Source organism: Perca flavescens, chromosome 19, assembly GCF_004354835.1.
Source record: "Perca flavescens isolate YP-PL-M2 chromosome 19, PFLA_1.0, whole genome shotgun sequence".
NCBI classification, from domain to species: Eukaryota; Metazoa; Chordata; class Actinopteri; order Perciformes; family Percidae; genus Perca; species Perca flavescens.
In genome coordinates, this window is record NC_041349.1 from 11,752,647 (window position 1) to 11,763,774 (window position 11,128).

Here is an 11,128-nt window from a genome sequence, read left to right on the forward strand (position 1 = left end):
GGAAAAAAAAGTCATAGTATAGTATGTCTAAAAAAGTTATAGCATTGCTTGTCGAAAAAAGAGGAAAAAAAGACATAGTATAGTATGTTGAAAAAAAGAGGAAAAAATCATAGTATAGTATGTCGAAAAAAGAGGAAAAAAAGTCATAGTATAGTATGTCAAAAAAAGGAAAAAAGTCATAGTATAGTATGTCAAAAAAAGAGGATAAAAAGACATAGTACAGTATGTTGAAAAGAAAAGGAAAAAAAATCATAAGAGGAAAAAAATCATAGTATAGTATGTCAAAAAAAGAAGAAAAAAAGACATAGTATAGTATGTTGAAAAAAAGTCATAGTATAGTCCTGGGTCCTCTAGCTCACCCAGTAAGAGTGTTCGCCCCATCTAGGCTGAGTCCTGCAGTGGCCTGGGTTAGAATCTGACCTGCTGCCCTTTGCTGCGTGTCATCCCCCATCTCTCTCCCTCTTTCATTCCTATCCACTGTCTCTATGTTATAAAGGGAAAAGACCCCAAAAATTATCTTGGAAAAATAAATAAAAAAGTCATATAGTACTATATAGTCATAGTATAGTATGTTAAAAAAGAGGAAAAAAAGTCATAGTATAGTATGTCTAAAAAAGTTATAGCATTGCTTGTCGAAAAAAGAGGAAAAAAAGACATAGTATAGTATGTTGAAAAAAAAAGAAAAAAATCATAGTATAGTATGTCGAAAAAGAGGAAAAAAAAGTCATAGTATAGTATGTCAAAAAAAGAGGAAAAAAAGTCATAGTATAGTATGTCAAAAAAAGAGGATAAAAAGACATAGTACAGTATGTTGAAAAGAAAAGGAAAAAAAATCATAAGAGGAAAAAAATCATAGTATAGTATGTCAAAAAAAGAAGAAAAAAAGACATAGTATAGTATGTTGAAAAAAAGTCATAGTATAGTCCTGGGTCCTCTAGCTCACCCAGTAAGAGTGTTCGCCCCATCTAGGCTGAGTCCTGCAGTGGCCTGGGTTAGAATCTGACCTGCTGCCCTTTGCTACGTGTCATCCCCCATCTCTCTCCCTCTTTCATTCCTATCCACTGTCTCTATGTTATAAAGGGAAAAGCCCCCAAAAATTATCTTGGAAAAATAAATGAAAAAGTCATAGTATAGTATGTGAAAAAAAGAGGGAAAAAAGTCATGGTATATTATGTGAAAAAATAGGAAAAAAAGTCACAGTATAGTATGTCGAAAAAAAGAGGAAAAAAAGACATAGTATAGTATGTGGAAAAAGGTCATAGCATAGTATGTTGAAAAAGTTATAGAATAGTATGTTGAAAAAAAGAGTAAAAAACGTCATAGTATAGTATGTGAAAAAAAGAGGGAAAAAAGTCACAGTATAGTATGTCAAAAAAAGTCAAAATGAAGTATGTCGAAAAAAGAGGACAAAAGTCATAGTATAGTATGTTGAAAAAAAGTCATAGTATAGTCCTGGGTCCTCTAGCTCACCCAGTAAGAGTGTTCGCCCCATCTAGGCTGAGTCCTGCAGTGGCCTGGGTTAGAATCTGATCTGCTAACCTTTGCTGCGTGTCATCCCCCATCTCTCTCCCTCTTTCATTCCTATCCACTGTCTCTATGTTATAAAGGGAAAAGCACCCAAAAATTATCTTGGAAAAATGAATAAAAAAGTCATAGTATTATATGTCGAAAAAAGTTACAGTATAGTATGTCGAAAAAAGAGGAAAAAAAGACATAGTATAGTATGTTGAAAAAAAGAGGAAAAAAAAGACATAGTATAGTATCTGAAAAAAGATCATAGTATAGTATAGTATGTTGAAAAAAAGTCATAGTATAGTCCTGGGTCCTCTAGCTCACCCAGTAAGAGTGTTCGCCCCATCTAGGCTGAGTCCTGCAGTGGCCTGGGTTAGAATCTGACCTGCTGCCCTTTGCTGCGTGTCATCCCCCATCTCTCTCCCTCTTTCATTCCTATCCACTGTCTCTATGTTATAAAGGGAAAAGCCCCAAAAAATTATCTTGGAAAAATAAATGAAAAAGTCAAAAAAAAAAAAAAAAATAGTATAGTATGTGAAAAAAAGAGGGAAAAAAGTCATAGTATAGTATGTCTAAAAAAGTTATAGCATAGTATGTCGAAAAAGGAGGAAAAAAAGACATAGTATGGTGTGTCAAAAAAAGAGGAAAAAAAGTCATAGTATAGTATGTCGAAAAAAGTATAGTGTCAAAAAAAGAGGAAAAAAAGACTTAGTATGTTGAAAAGAAGAGGAAAAAAAATCATAGTATAGTATGTTGAAAAAAGAGGAAAAAAATCATAGTATAGTATGTCAAAAAAAGAAGAAAAAAAGACATAGTATAGTATGTTGAAAAAAAGTCATAGTATAGTCCTGGGTCCTCTAGCTCACCCAGTAAGAGTGTTCGCCCCATCTAGGCTGAGTCCTGCATTATGTGGAAAAAGGTCATAGTATAGTATTTCCAAAAAGGAGGAAAAAAAGTCATAGTATAGTATGTCAAAAAAAGAGGACAAAAAGTCATAGTATAGTATGTCAAAAAAAGTCATAGTATAGTATGTCGAAAAAAGTATAGTGTCGAAAAAAAGACATAGTATGTTGAAAAGAAGAGGAAAAAAATCATAGTATAGTATGTTGAAAAAAGAGGAAACAAATCATAAGAGGAAAAAAATCATAGTATAGTATGTCAAAAAAAGAAGAAAAAAAGACATAGTATAGTATGTTGAAAAAAAGTCATAGTATAGTCCTGGGTCCTCTAGCTCACCCAGTAAGAGTGTTCGCCCCATCTAGGCTGAGTCCTGCAGTGGCCTGGGTTAGAATCTGACCTGCTGCCCTTTGCTGCGTGTCATCCCCCATCTCTCTCCCTCTTTCATTCCTATCCACTGTCTCTATGTTATAAAGGGAAAAGACCCCAAAAATTATCTTGGAAAAATAAATAAAAAAAGTCATATAGTACTATATAGTCATAGTATAGTATGTTAAAAAAGAGGAAAAAAAGTCATAGTATAGTATGTCTAAAAAAGTTATAGCATTGCTTGTCGAAAAAAGAGGAAAAAAAGACATAGTATAGTATGTTGAAAAAAAGAGGAAAAAATCATAGTATAGTATGTCGAAAAAAGAGGAAAAAAAGTCATAGTATAGTATGTCAAAAAAAGAGGAAAAAAAGTCATAGTATAGTATGTCAAAAAAAGAGGATAAAAAGACATAGTACAGTATGTTGAAAAGAAAAGGAAAAAAAATCATAAGAGGAAAAAAATCATAGTATAGTATGTCAAAAAAAGAAGAAAAAAAGACATAGTATAGTATGTTGAAAAAAAGTCATAGTATAGTCCTGGGTCCTCTAGCTCACCCAGTAAGAGTGTTCGCCCCATCTAGGCTGAGTCCTGCAGTGGCCTGGGTTAGAATCTGACCTGCTGCCCTTTGCTGCGTGTCATCCCCCATCTCTCTCCCTCTTTCATTCCTATCCACTGTCTCTATGTTATAAAGGGAAAAGCCCCAAAAAATTATCTTGGAAAAATAAATAAAAAAGTCATAGTATAGTATGTGAAAAAAAGAGGGAAAAAAGTCATGGTATATTATGTGAAAAAAGAGGAAAAAAAGTCACAGTATAGTATGTCGAAAAAAAGACATAGTATAGTATGTGGAAAAAGGTCATAGTATAGTATGTTGAAAAAGTTATAGAATAGTATGTTGAAAAAAAAGAGTAAAAAAAGTCATAGTATAGTATGTGAAAAAAAGAGGGAAAAAAGTCACAGTATAGTATGTCAAAAAAAGTCAAAATGAAGTATGTCGAAAAAAGAGGACAAAAGTCATAGTATACTATGTTGAAAAAAAGTCATAGTATAGTCCTGGGTCCTCTAGCTCACCCAGTAAGAGTGTTCGCCCCATCTAGGCTGAGTTCTGCAGTGGCCTGGGTTAGAATCTGACCTGCTGCCCTTTGCTACGTGTCATCCCCCATCTCTCTCCCTCTTTCATTCCTATCCACTGTCTCTATGTTATAAAGGGAAAAGCCCCAAAAAATTATCTTGGAAAAATAAATAAAAAAAGTCATAGTCATATATCGAAAAAAGTTATAGTATAGTATGTCGAAAAAAGAGGAAAAAAAGTCATAGTATAGTATGTCAAAAAAAGAGGAAAAAAGTCATAGTATAGTATGTCAAAAAAAGAGGATAAAAAGACATCGTATAGTATGTTGAAAAGAAGAGGAAAAAAAATCATAAGAGGAAAAAAATCATAGTATAGTATGTCAAAAAAAGAAGAAAAAAAGACATAGTATAGTATGTTGAAAAAAAGTCATAGTATAGTCCTGGGTCCTCTAGCTCACCCAGTAAGAGTGCTCGCCCCATCTAGGCTGAGTCCTGCAGTGGCCTGGGTTAGAATCTGACCTGCTGCCCTTTGCTGCGTGTCATCCCCCATCTCTCTCCCTCTTTCATTCCTATCCACTGTCTCTATGTTATAAAGGGAAAAGACCCCAAAAATTATCTTGGAAAAATAAATAAAAAAGTCATATAGTACTATATAGTCATAGTATAGTATGTTAAAAAAAGAGGAAAAAAAGTCATAGTATAGTATGTCTAAAAAAGTTATAGCATTGCTTGTCGAAAAAAGAGGAAAAAAAGACATAGTATAGTATGTTGAAAAAAAGAGGAAAAAATCATAGTATAGTATGTCGAAAAAAGAGGAAAAAAAGTCATAGTATAGTATGTCAAAAAAAGAGGAAAAAAAGTCATAGTATAGTATGTCAAAAGAAGAGGATAAAAAGACATAGTACAGTATGTTGAAAAGAAAAGGAAAAAAAATCATAAGAGGAAAAAAATCATAGTATAGTATGTCAAAAAAAGAAGAAAAAAAGACATAGTATAGTATGTTGAAAAAAAGTCATAGTATAGTCCTGGGTCCTCTAGCTCACCCAGTAAGAGTGTTCGCCCCATCTAGGCTGAGTCCTGCAGTGGCCTGGGTTAGAATCTGACCTGCTGCCCTTTGCTGCGTGTCATCCCCCATCTCTCTCCCTCTTTCATTCCTATCCACTGTCTCTATGTTATAAAGGGAAAAGCCCCAAAAAATTATCTTGGAAAAATAAATGAAAAAGTCAAAAAAAAAAGTCATAGTATAGTATGTGAAAAAAAGAGGGAAAAAAGTCATAGTATAGTATGTCTAAAAAAGTTATAGCATAGTATGTCGAAAAAGGAGGAAAAAAAGACATAGTATGGTGTGTCAAAAAAAGAGGAAAAAAAGTCATAGTATAGTATGTCGAAAAAAGTATAGTGTCAAAAAAAGAGGAAAAAAAGACTTAGTATGTTGAAAAGAAGAGGAAAAAAAATCATAGTATAGTATGTTGAAAAAAGAGGAAAAAAATCATAGTATAGTATGTCAAAAAAAGAAGAAAAAAAGACATAGTATAGTATGTTGAAAAAAAGTCATAGTATAGTCCTGGGTCCTCTAGCTCACCCAGTAAGAGTGTTCGCCCCATCTAGGCTGAGTCCTGCATTATGTGGAAAAAGGTCATAGTATAGTATTTCCAAAAAGGAGGAAAAAAAGTCATAGTATAGTATGTCAAAAAAAGAGGACAAAAAAGTCATAGTATAGTATGTCAAAAAGTCATAGTATAGTATGTCGAAAAAAGTATAGTGTCGAAAAAAAGACATAGTATGTTGAAAAGAAGAGGAAAAAAATCATAGTATAGTATGTTGAAAAAAGAGGAAACAAATCATAAGAGGAAAAAAATCATAGTATAGTATGTCAAAAAAAGAAGAAAAAAAGACATAGTATAGTATGTTGAAAAAAAGTCATAGTATAGTCCTGGGTCCTCTAGCTCACCCAGTAAGAGTGTTCGCCCCATCTAGGCTGAGTCCTGCAGTGGCCTGGGTTAGAATCTGATCTGCTAACCTTTGCTGCGTGTCATCCCCCATCTCTCTCCCTCTTTCATTCCTATCCACTGTCTCTATGTTATAAAGGGAAAAGCACCCAAAAATTATCTTGGAAAAATAAATAAAAAAGTCAAAAAAAAAAGTCATAGTATAGTATGTGAAAAAAAGAGGGAAAAAAGTCATAGTATAGTATGTCTAAAAAAGTTATAGCATAGTATGTCGAAAAAGGAGGAAAAAAAGACATAGTATGGTGTGTCGAAAAAAAGTCATAGTATAGTATGTCAACAAAAGACGAAAAAAAGTCATAGTATAGTATGTCAAAAAAAGAGGAAAAAAAGACAGTATAGTATGTCGAAAAAGGTTATAGTATAGTATGTCGAAAAAAGAAGAAAAAAGTTATAGTATGTCAAAAAAAAGGAAAAAAAGTCATAGTATAGTATGTCGAAAAAAGTATAGTGTCAAAAAAAGTGTCAAAAAAAGACATAGAATAGTATGTTGAAAAAAGAGGAAAAAAAGACATAGTATAGTATGTTGAAAAAAAGTCATAGTATAGTCCTGGGTCCTCTAGCTCACCCAGTAAGAGTGTTCGCCCCATCTAGGCTGAGTCCTGCAGTGGCCTGGGTTAGAATCTGACCTGCTGCCCTTTGCTGCGTGTCATCCCCCATCTCTCTCCCTCTTTCATTCCTATCCACTGTCTCTATGTCATAAAGGGAAAAGCCCCAAAAAATTATCTTGGAAAAATAAATAAAAAAGTCATACTATAGTATATCGAAAAAAGTTATAGTATAGTATGTCAAAAAAAAGAGGAAAAAAAGTCATAGTATAGTATGTCGAAAAAGGTTATAGTATAGCGTGTCGAAAAAAGAGGAAAAAAAGACATAGTATAGTATGTCAAAAAAAGAGGAAAAAAAGTCATAGTATAGTATGTCAAAAAAAGAGGAAAAAAAGACAGTATAGTATGTCAAATAAAGAGGAAAAAAGTCATAGTAGAGTATATCGAAAAAAGAGCAAAAAAAGTCATAGTATAGTATGTCAAAAAAAGACGAAAAAAGACATAGTATAGTATGTCGAAAAAAGTATAGTGTCAATAAAAGAGGAAAAAAAGACATAGTATAGTAAGTTTAAAAGAAGAGGAAAAAAAATCATAGTATAGTATGTTGAAAAAAGAGGAAAAAAATCATAGTATAGTATGTCGAAAAAAGAAGAAAAAAAGACATAGTATAGTATGTTGAAAAAAAGTCATAGTATAGTCCTGGGTCCTCTAGCTCACCCAGTAAGAGTGTTCGCCCCATCTAGGCTGAGTCCTGCAGTGGCCTGGGTTAGAATCTGATCTGCTGCCCTTTGCTGCGTGTCATCCCCCATCTCTCTCCCTCTTTCATTCCTATCCACTGTCTCTATGTTATAAAGGGAAAAGCACCCAAAAATTATCTTGGAAAAATAAATAAAAAAGTCAAAAAAAAAAGTCATAGTATAGTATGTGAAAAAAAGAGGGAAAAAAGTCATAGTATAGTATGTCTAAAAAAGTTACAGCATAGTATGTCGAAAAAGGAGGAAAAAAAGACATAGTATGGTGTGTCGAAAAAAGAGGAAAAAAAGGCATAGTATAGTATGTTGAAAAGAAGAGGAAAAAAAGTCATAGTATAGTATGTCAACAAAAGACGAAAAAAAGTCATAGTATAGTATGTCAAAAAAAGAGGAAAAAAAGACAGTATAGTATGTCGAAAAAGGTTATAGTATAGTATGTCGAAAAAAGAAGAAAAAAGTTATAGTATGTCAAAAAAAAGAGGAAAAAAAGTCATAGTATAGTATGTCGAAAAAAGTATAGTGTCAAAAAAAGTGTCAAAAAAAGACATAGAATAGTATGTTGAAAAAAGAGGAAAAAAAGACATAGTATAGTATGTTGAAAAAAAGTCATAGTATAGTCCTGGGTCCTCTAGCTCACCCAGTAAGAGTGTTCGCCCCATCTAGGCTGAGTCCTGCAGTGGCCTGGGTTAGAATCTGACCTGCTGCCCTTTGCTGCGTGTCATCCCCCATCTCTCTCCCTCTTTCATTCCTATCCACTGTCTCTATGTCATAAAGGGAAAAGCCCCAAAAAATTATCTTGGAAAAATAAATAAAAAAGTCATACTATAGTATATCGAAAAAAGTTATAGTATAGTATGTCAAAAAAAAGAGGAAAAAAAGTCATAGTATAGTATGTCGAAAAAGGTTATAGTATAGCGTGTCGAAAAAAGAGGAAAAAACACATAGTATAGTATGTCAAAAAAGAGGAAAAAAAAAGTCATAGTATAGTATGTCAAAAAAAAAAGAGGAAAAAAAGACAGTATAGTATGTCAAATAAAGAGGAAAAAAGTCATAGTAGAGTATATCGAAAAAAGAGCAAAAAAAGTCATAGTATAGTATGTCAAAAAAAGACGAAAAAAGACATAGTATAGTATGTCGAAAAAGGTTATAGTATAGCGTGTCGAAAAAAAGAGGAAAAAAAGACATAGTATAGTATGTCAAAAAAAGAGGAAAAAAAGTCATAGTATAGTATGTCGAAAAAAGTATAGTGTCAAAAAAAGAGGAAAAAAAGACATAGTATAGTAAGTTTAAAAGAAGAGGAAAAAAAATCATAGTATAGTATGTTGAAAAAAGAGGAAAAAAATCATAGTATAGTATGTCGAAAAAAGAAGAAAAAAAGACATAGTATAGTATGTTGAAAAAAAGTCATAGTATAGTCCTGGGTCCTCTAGCTCACCCAGTAAGAGTGTTCGCCCCATCTAGGCTGAGTCCTGCAGTGGCCTGGGTTAGAATCTGATCTGCTGCCCTTTGCTGCGTGTCATCCCCCATCTCTCTCCCTCTTTCATTCCTATCCACTGTCTCTATGTTATAAAGGGAAAAGCACCCAAAAATTATCTTGGAAAAATGAATAAAAAAGTCATAGTATAATATGTCGAAAAAAGTTACAGTATAGTATGTCGAAAAAAGAGGAAAAAAAGACATAGTATAGTATGTTGAAAAAAAGAGGAAAAAAAAGACATAGTATAGTATGTGGAAAAAGATCATAGTATAGTATAGTATGTTGAAAAAAAGTCATAGTATAGTCCTGGGTCCTCTAGCTCACCCAGTAAGAGTGTTCGCCCCATCTAGGCTGAGTCCTGCAGTGGCCCGGGTTAGAATCTGACCTGCTGCCCTTTGCTACGTGTCGTCCCCCATCTCTCTCCCTCTTTCATTCCTATCCACTGTCTCTATGTTATAAAGGGAAAAGCCCCAAAAAATTATCTTGGAAAAATAAATGAAAAAGTCAAAAAAAAAAAGTCATAGTATAGTATGTGAAAAAAGGAGGAAAAAAAGACATAGTATGGTGTGTCGAAAAAAGAGGAAAAAAAGGCATAGTATAGTATGTTGAAAAGAAGAGGAAAAAAAATCATAGTATAGTATGTCGAAAAAAGAGGAAAAAAAGTCATAGTATAGTATGTTGAAAAAAAGTCATAGTATAGTCCTGGGTCCTCTAGCTCACCCAGTAAGAGTGTTCGCCCCATCTAGGCTGAGTCCTGCAGTGGCCTGGGTTAGAATCTGATCTGCTGCCCTTTGCTGCGTGTCATCCCCCATCTCTCTCCCTCTTTCATTCCTATCCACTGTCTCTATGTTATAAAGGGAAAAGCCCCAAAAAATTATCTTGGAAAAATAAATAAAAAAGTCATAGTATAGTATATCGAAAAAAGTTATAGTATAGTATGTCGAAAAAAGAGGAAAAAAAGTCATAGAATAGTATGTCAAAAAAAGAGGAAAAAAAGTCATAGTATAGTATGTCAAAAAAAGAGGATAAAAAGACATAGTATAGTATGTCGAAAAAAGAGGAAAAAAAGTCATAGTATAGTATGTCAAAAAAAGAGGAAAAAAAGACATAGTATAGTATGTTGAAAAGAAGAGGAAAAAAAATCATAAGAGGAAAAAAATCATAGTATAGTATGTCAAAAAAAGAAGAAAAAAAGACATTGTATAGTATGTTGAAAAAAAGTCATAGTATAGTCCTGGGTCCTCTAGCTCAGTGGTTCCCAACCTGGGGTCCGGGCACCCCCAGGGGGGGCGGCAAAGATCACAGGGGGGGCGCGAGTCTTTATCTGGTTTGAGGTTGAGGTAAAAAAAAATGTTTTGCACATTATTATAATACAAATTATAATACACTAGAATATCTAATGTATACAAAAGTCTGTATGAAAACTATATATTTTGTTGTATCCTCAATTTTCCTGCCCCACGGCATCACTATTTTATGAATGAAACATGCCGGAGAAACAGTGCTGATAACTCCTCTGTATCAAAAAAGAAAGAGAGGCTCTATCTCGAGAGTTACCTCAACTTCGGTTTTGGGTGGGGGGGGGCTCAGCTTTTCTTAGACATGAGTAGGGGGGGCGCCAAGGAAAAAAGGTTGGGAACCACTGCTCTAGCTCACCCAGTAAGAGTGTTCGCCCCATCTAGGCTGAGTCCTGCAGTGGCCTGGGTTAGAATCTGACCTGCTGCCCTTTGCTGCGTGTCATCCCCCATCTCTCTCCCTCTTTCATTCCTATCCACTGTCTCTATGTTATAAAGGGAAAAGCCCCCAAAAATTATCTTGGAAAAATAAATAAAAAAGTCATAGTATAGTATGTCGAAAAAAGTCATAGTATAGCATGTCAAAAAAAGAGGAAAAAAAGACATAATATAGTATGTCAAAAAAGAGTAAAAAAAATCATAGTATAGCATGTCGAAAAAAGTGGAAAAAAAGACATAGTATAGTATGTTGAAAAAAGTTATAGTATAGCATGTTGAAAAAAGAGGAAAAATAGTCATAGTATAGTATGTCTAAAAAAGTTATAGCATTGCGTGTCGAAAAAAGAGGAAAAAAAGACATTATAGTATGTTGAAAAAAAGAGGAAAAAAAATCATAGTATAGTATGTCGAAAAAAAGTTATAGTATAGCAGTGGGGAACCTTCAGGGCCTTCAACGCCTTCAGAGAAGGCCTAAACATAATAATAAATAATAATTAATTTAATTTCATAATAATAATAATAATTAAGTATTAATATTTTTTATTTTTTTATTTCTATCTCATTTAATTTAATACAATACATTTAATACATTTTCTCTCATCTATGTTCTAAAGTTAAGCTTACTGTCAAGGTCATGTCCTGAAAACATGTTATCCAATCAGAATCGTCTGTCTCTATTAAGGCCCGGTTAGCTGGCTCATTCATTGGTTAGGACTTCACGAATCCCGGGGAAGGCCAAGCTATGTGTTTAGATGGGGAGAG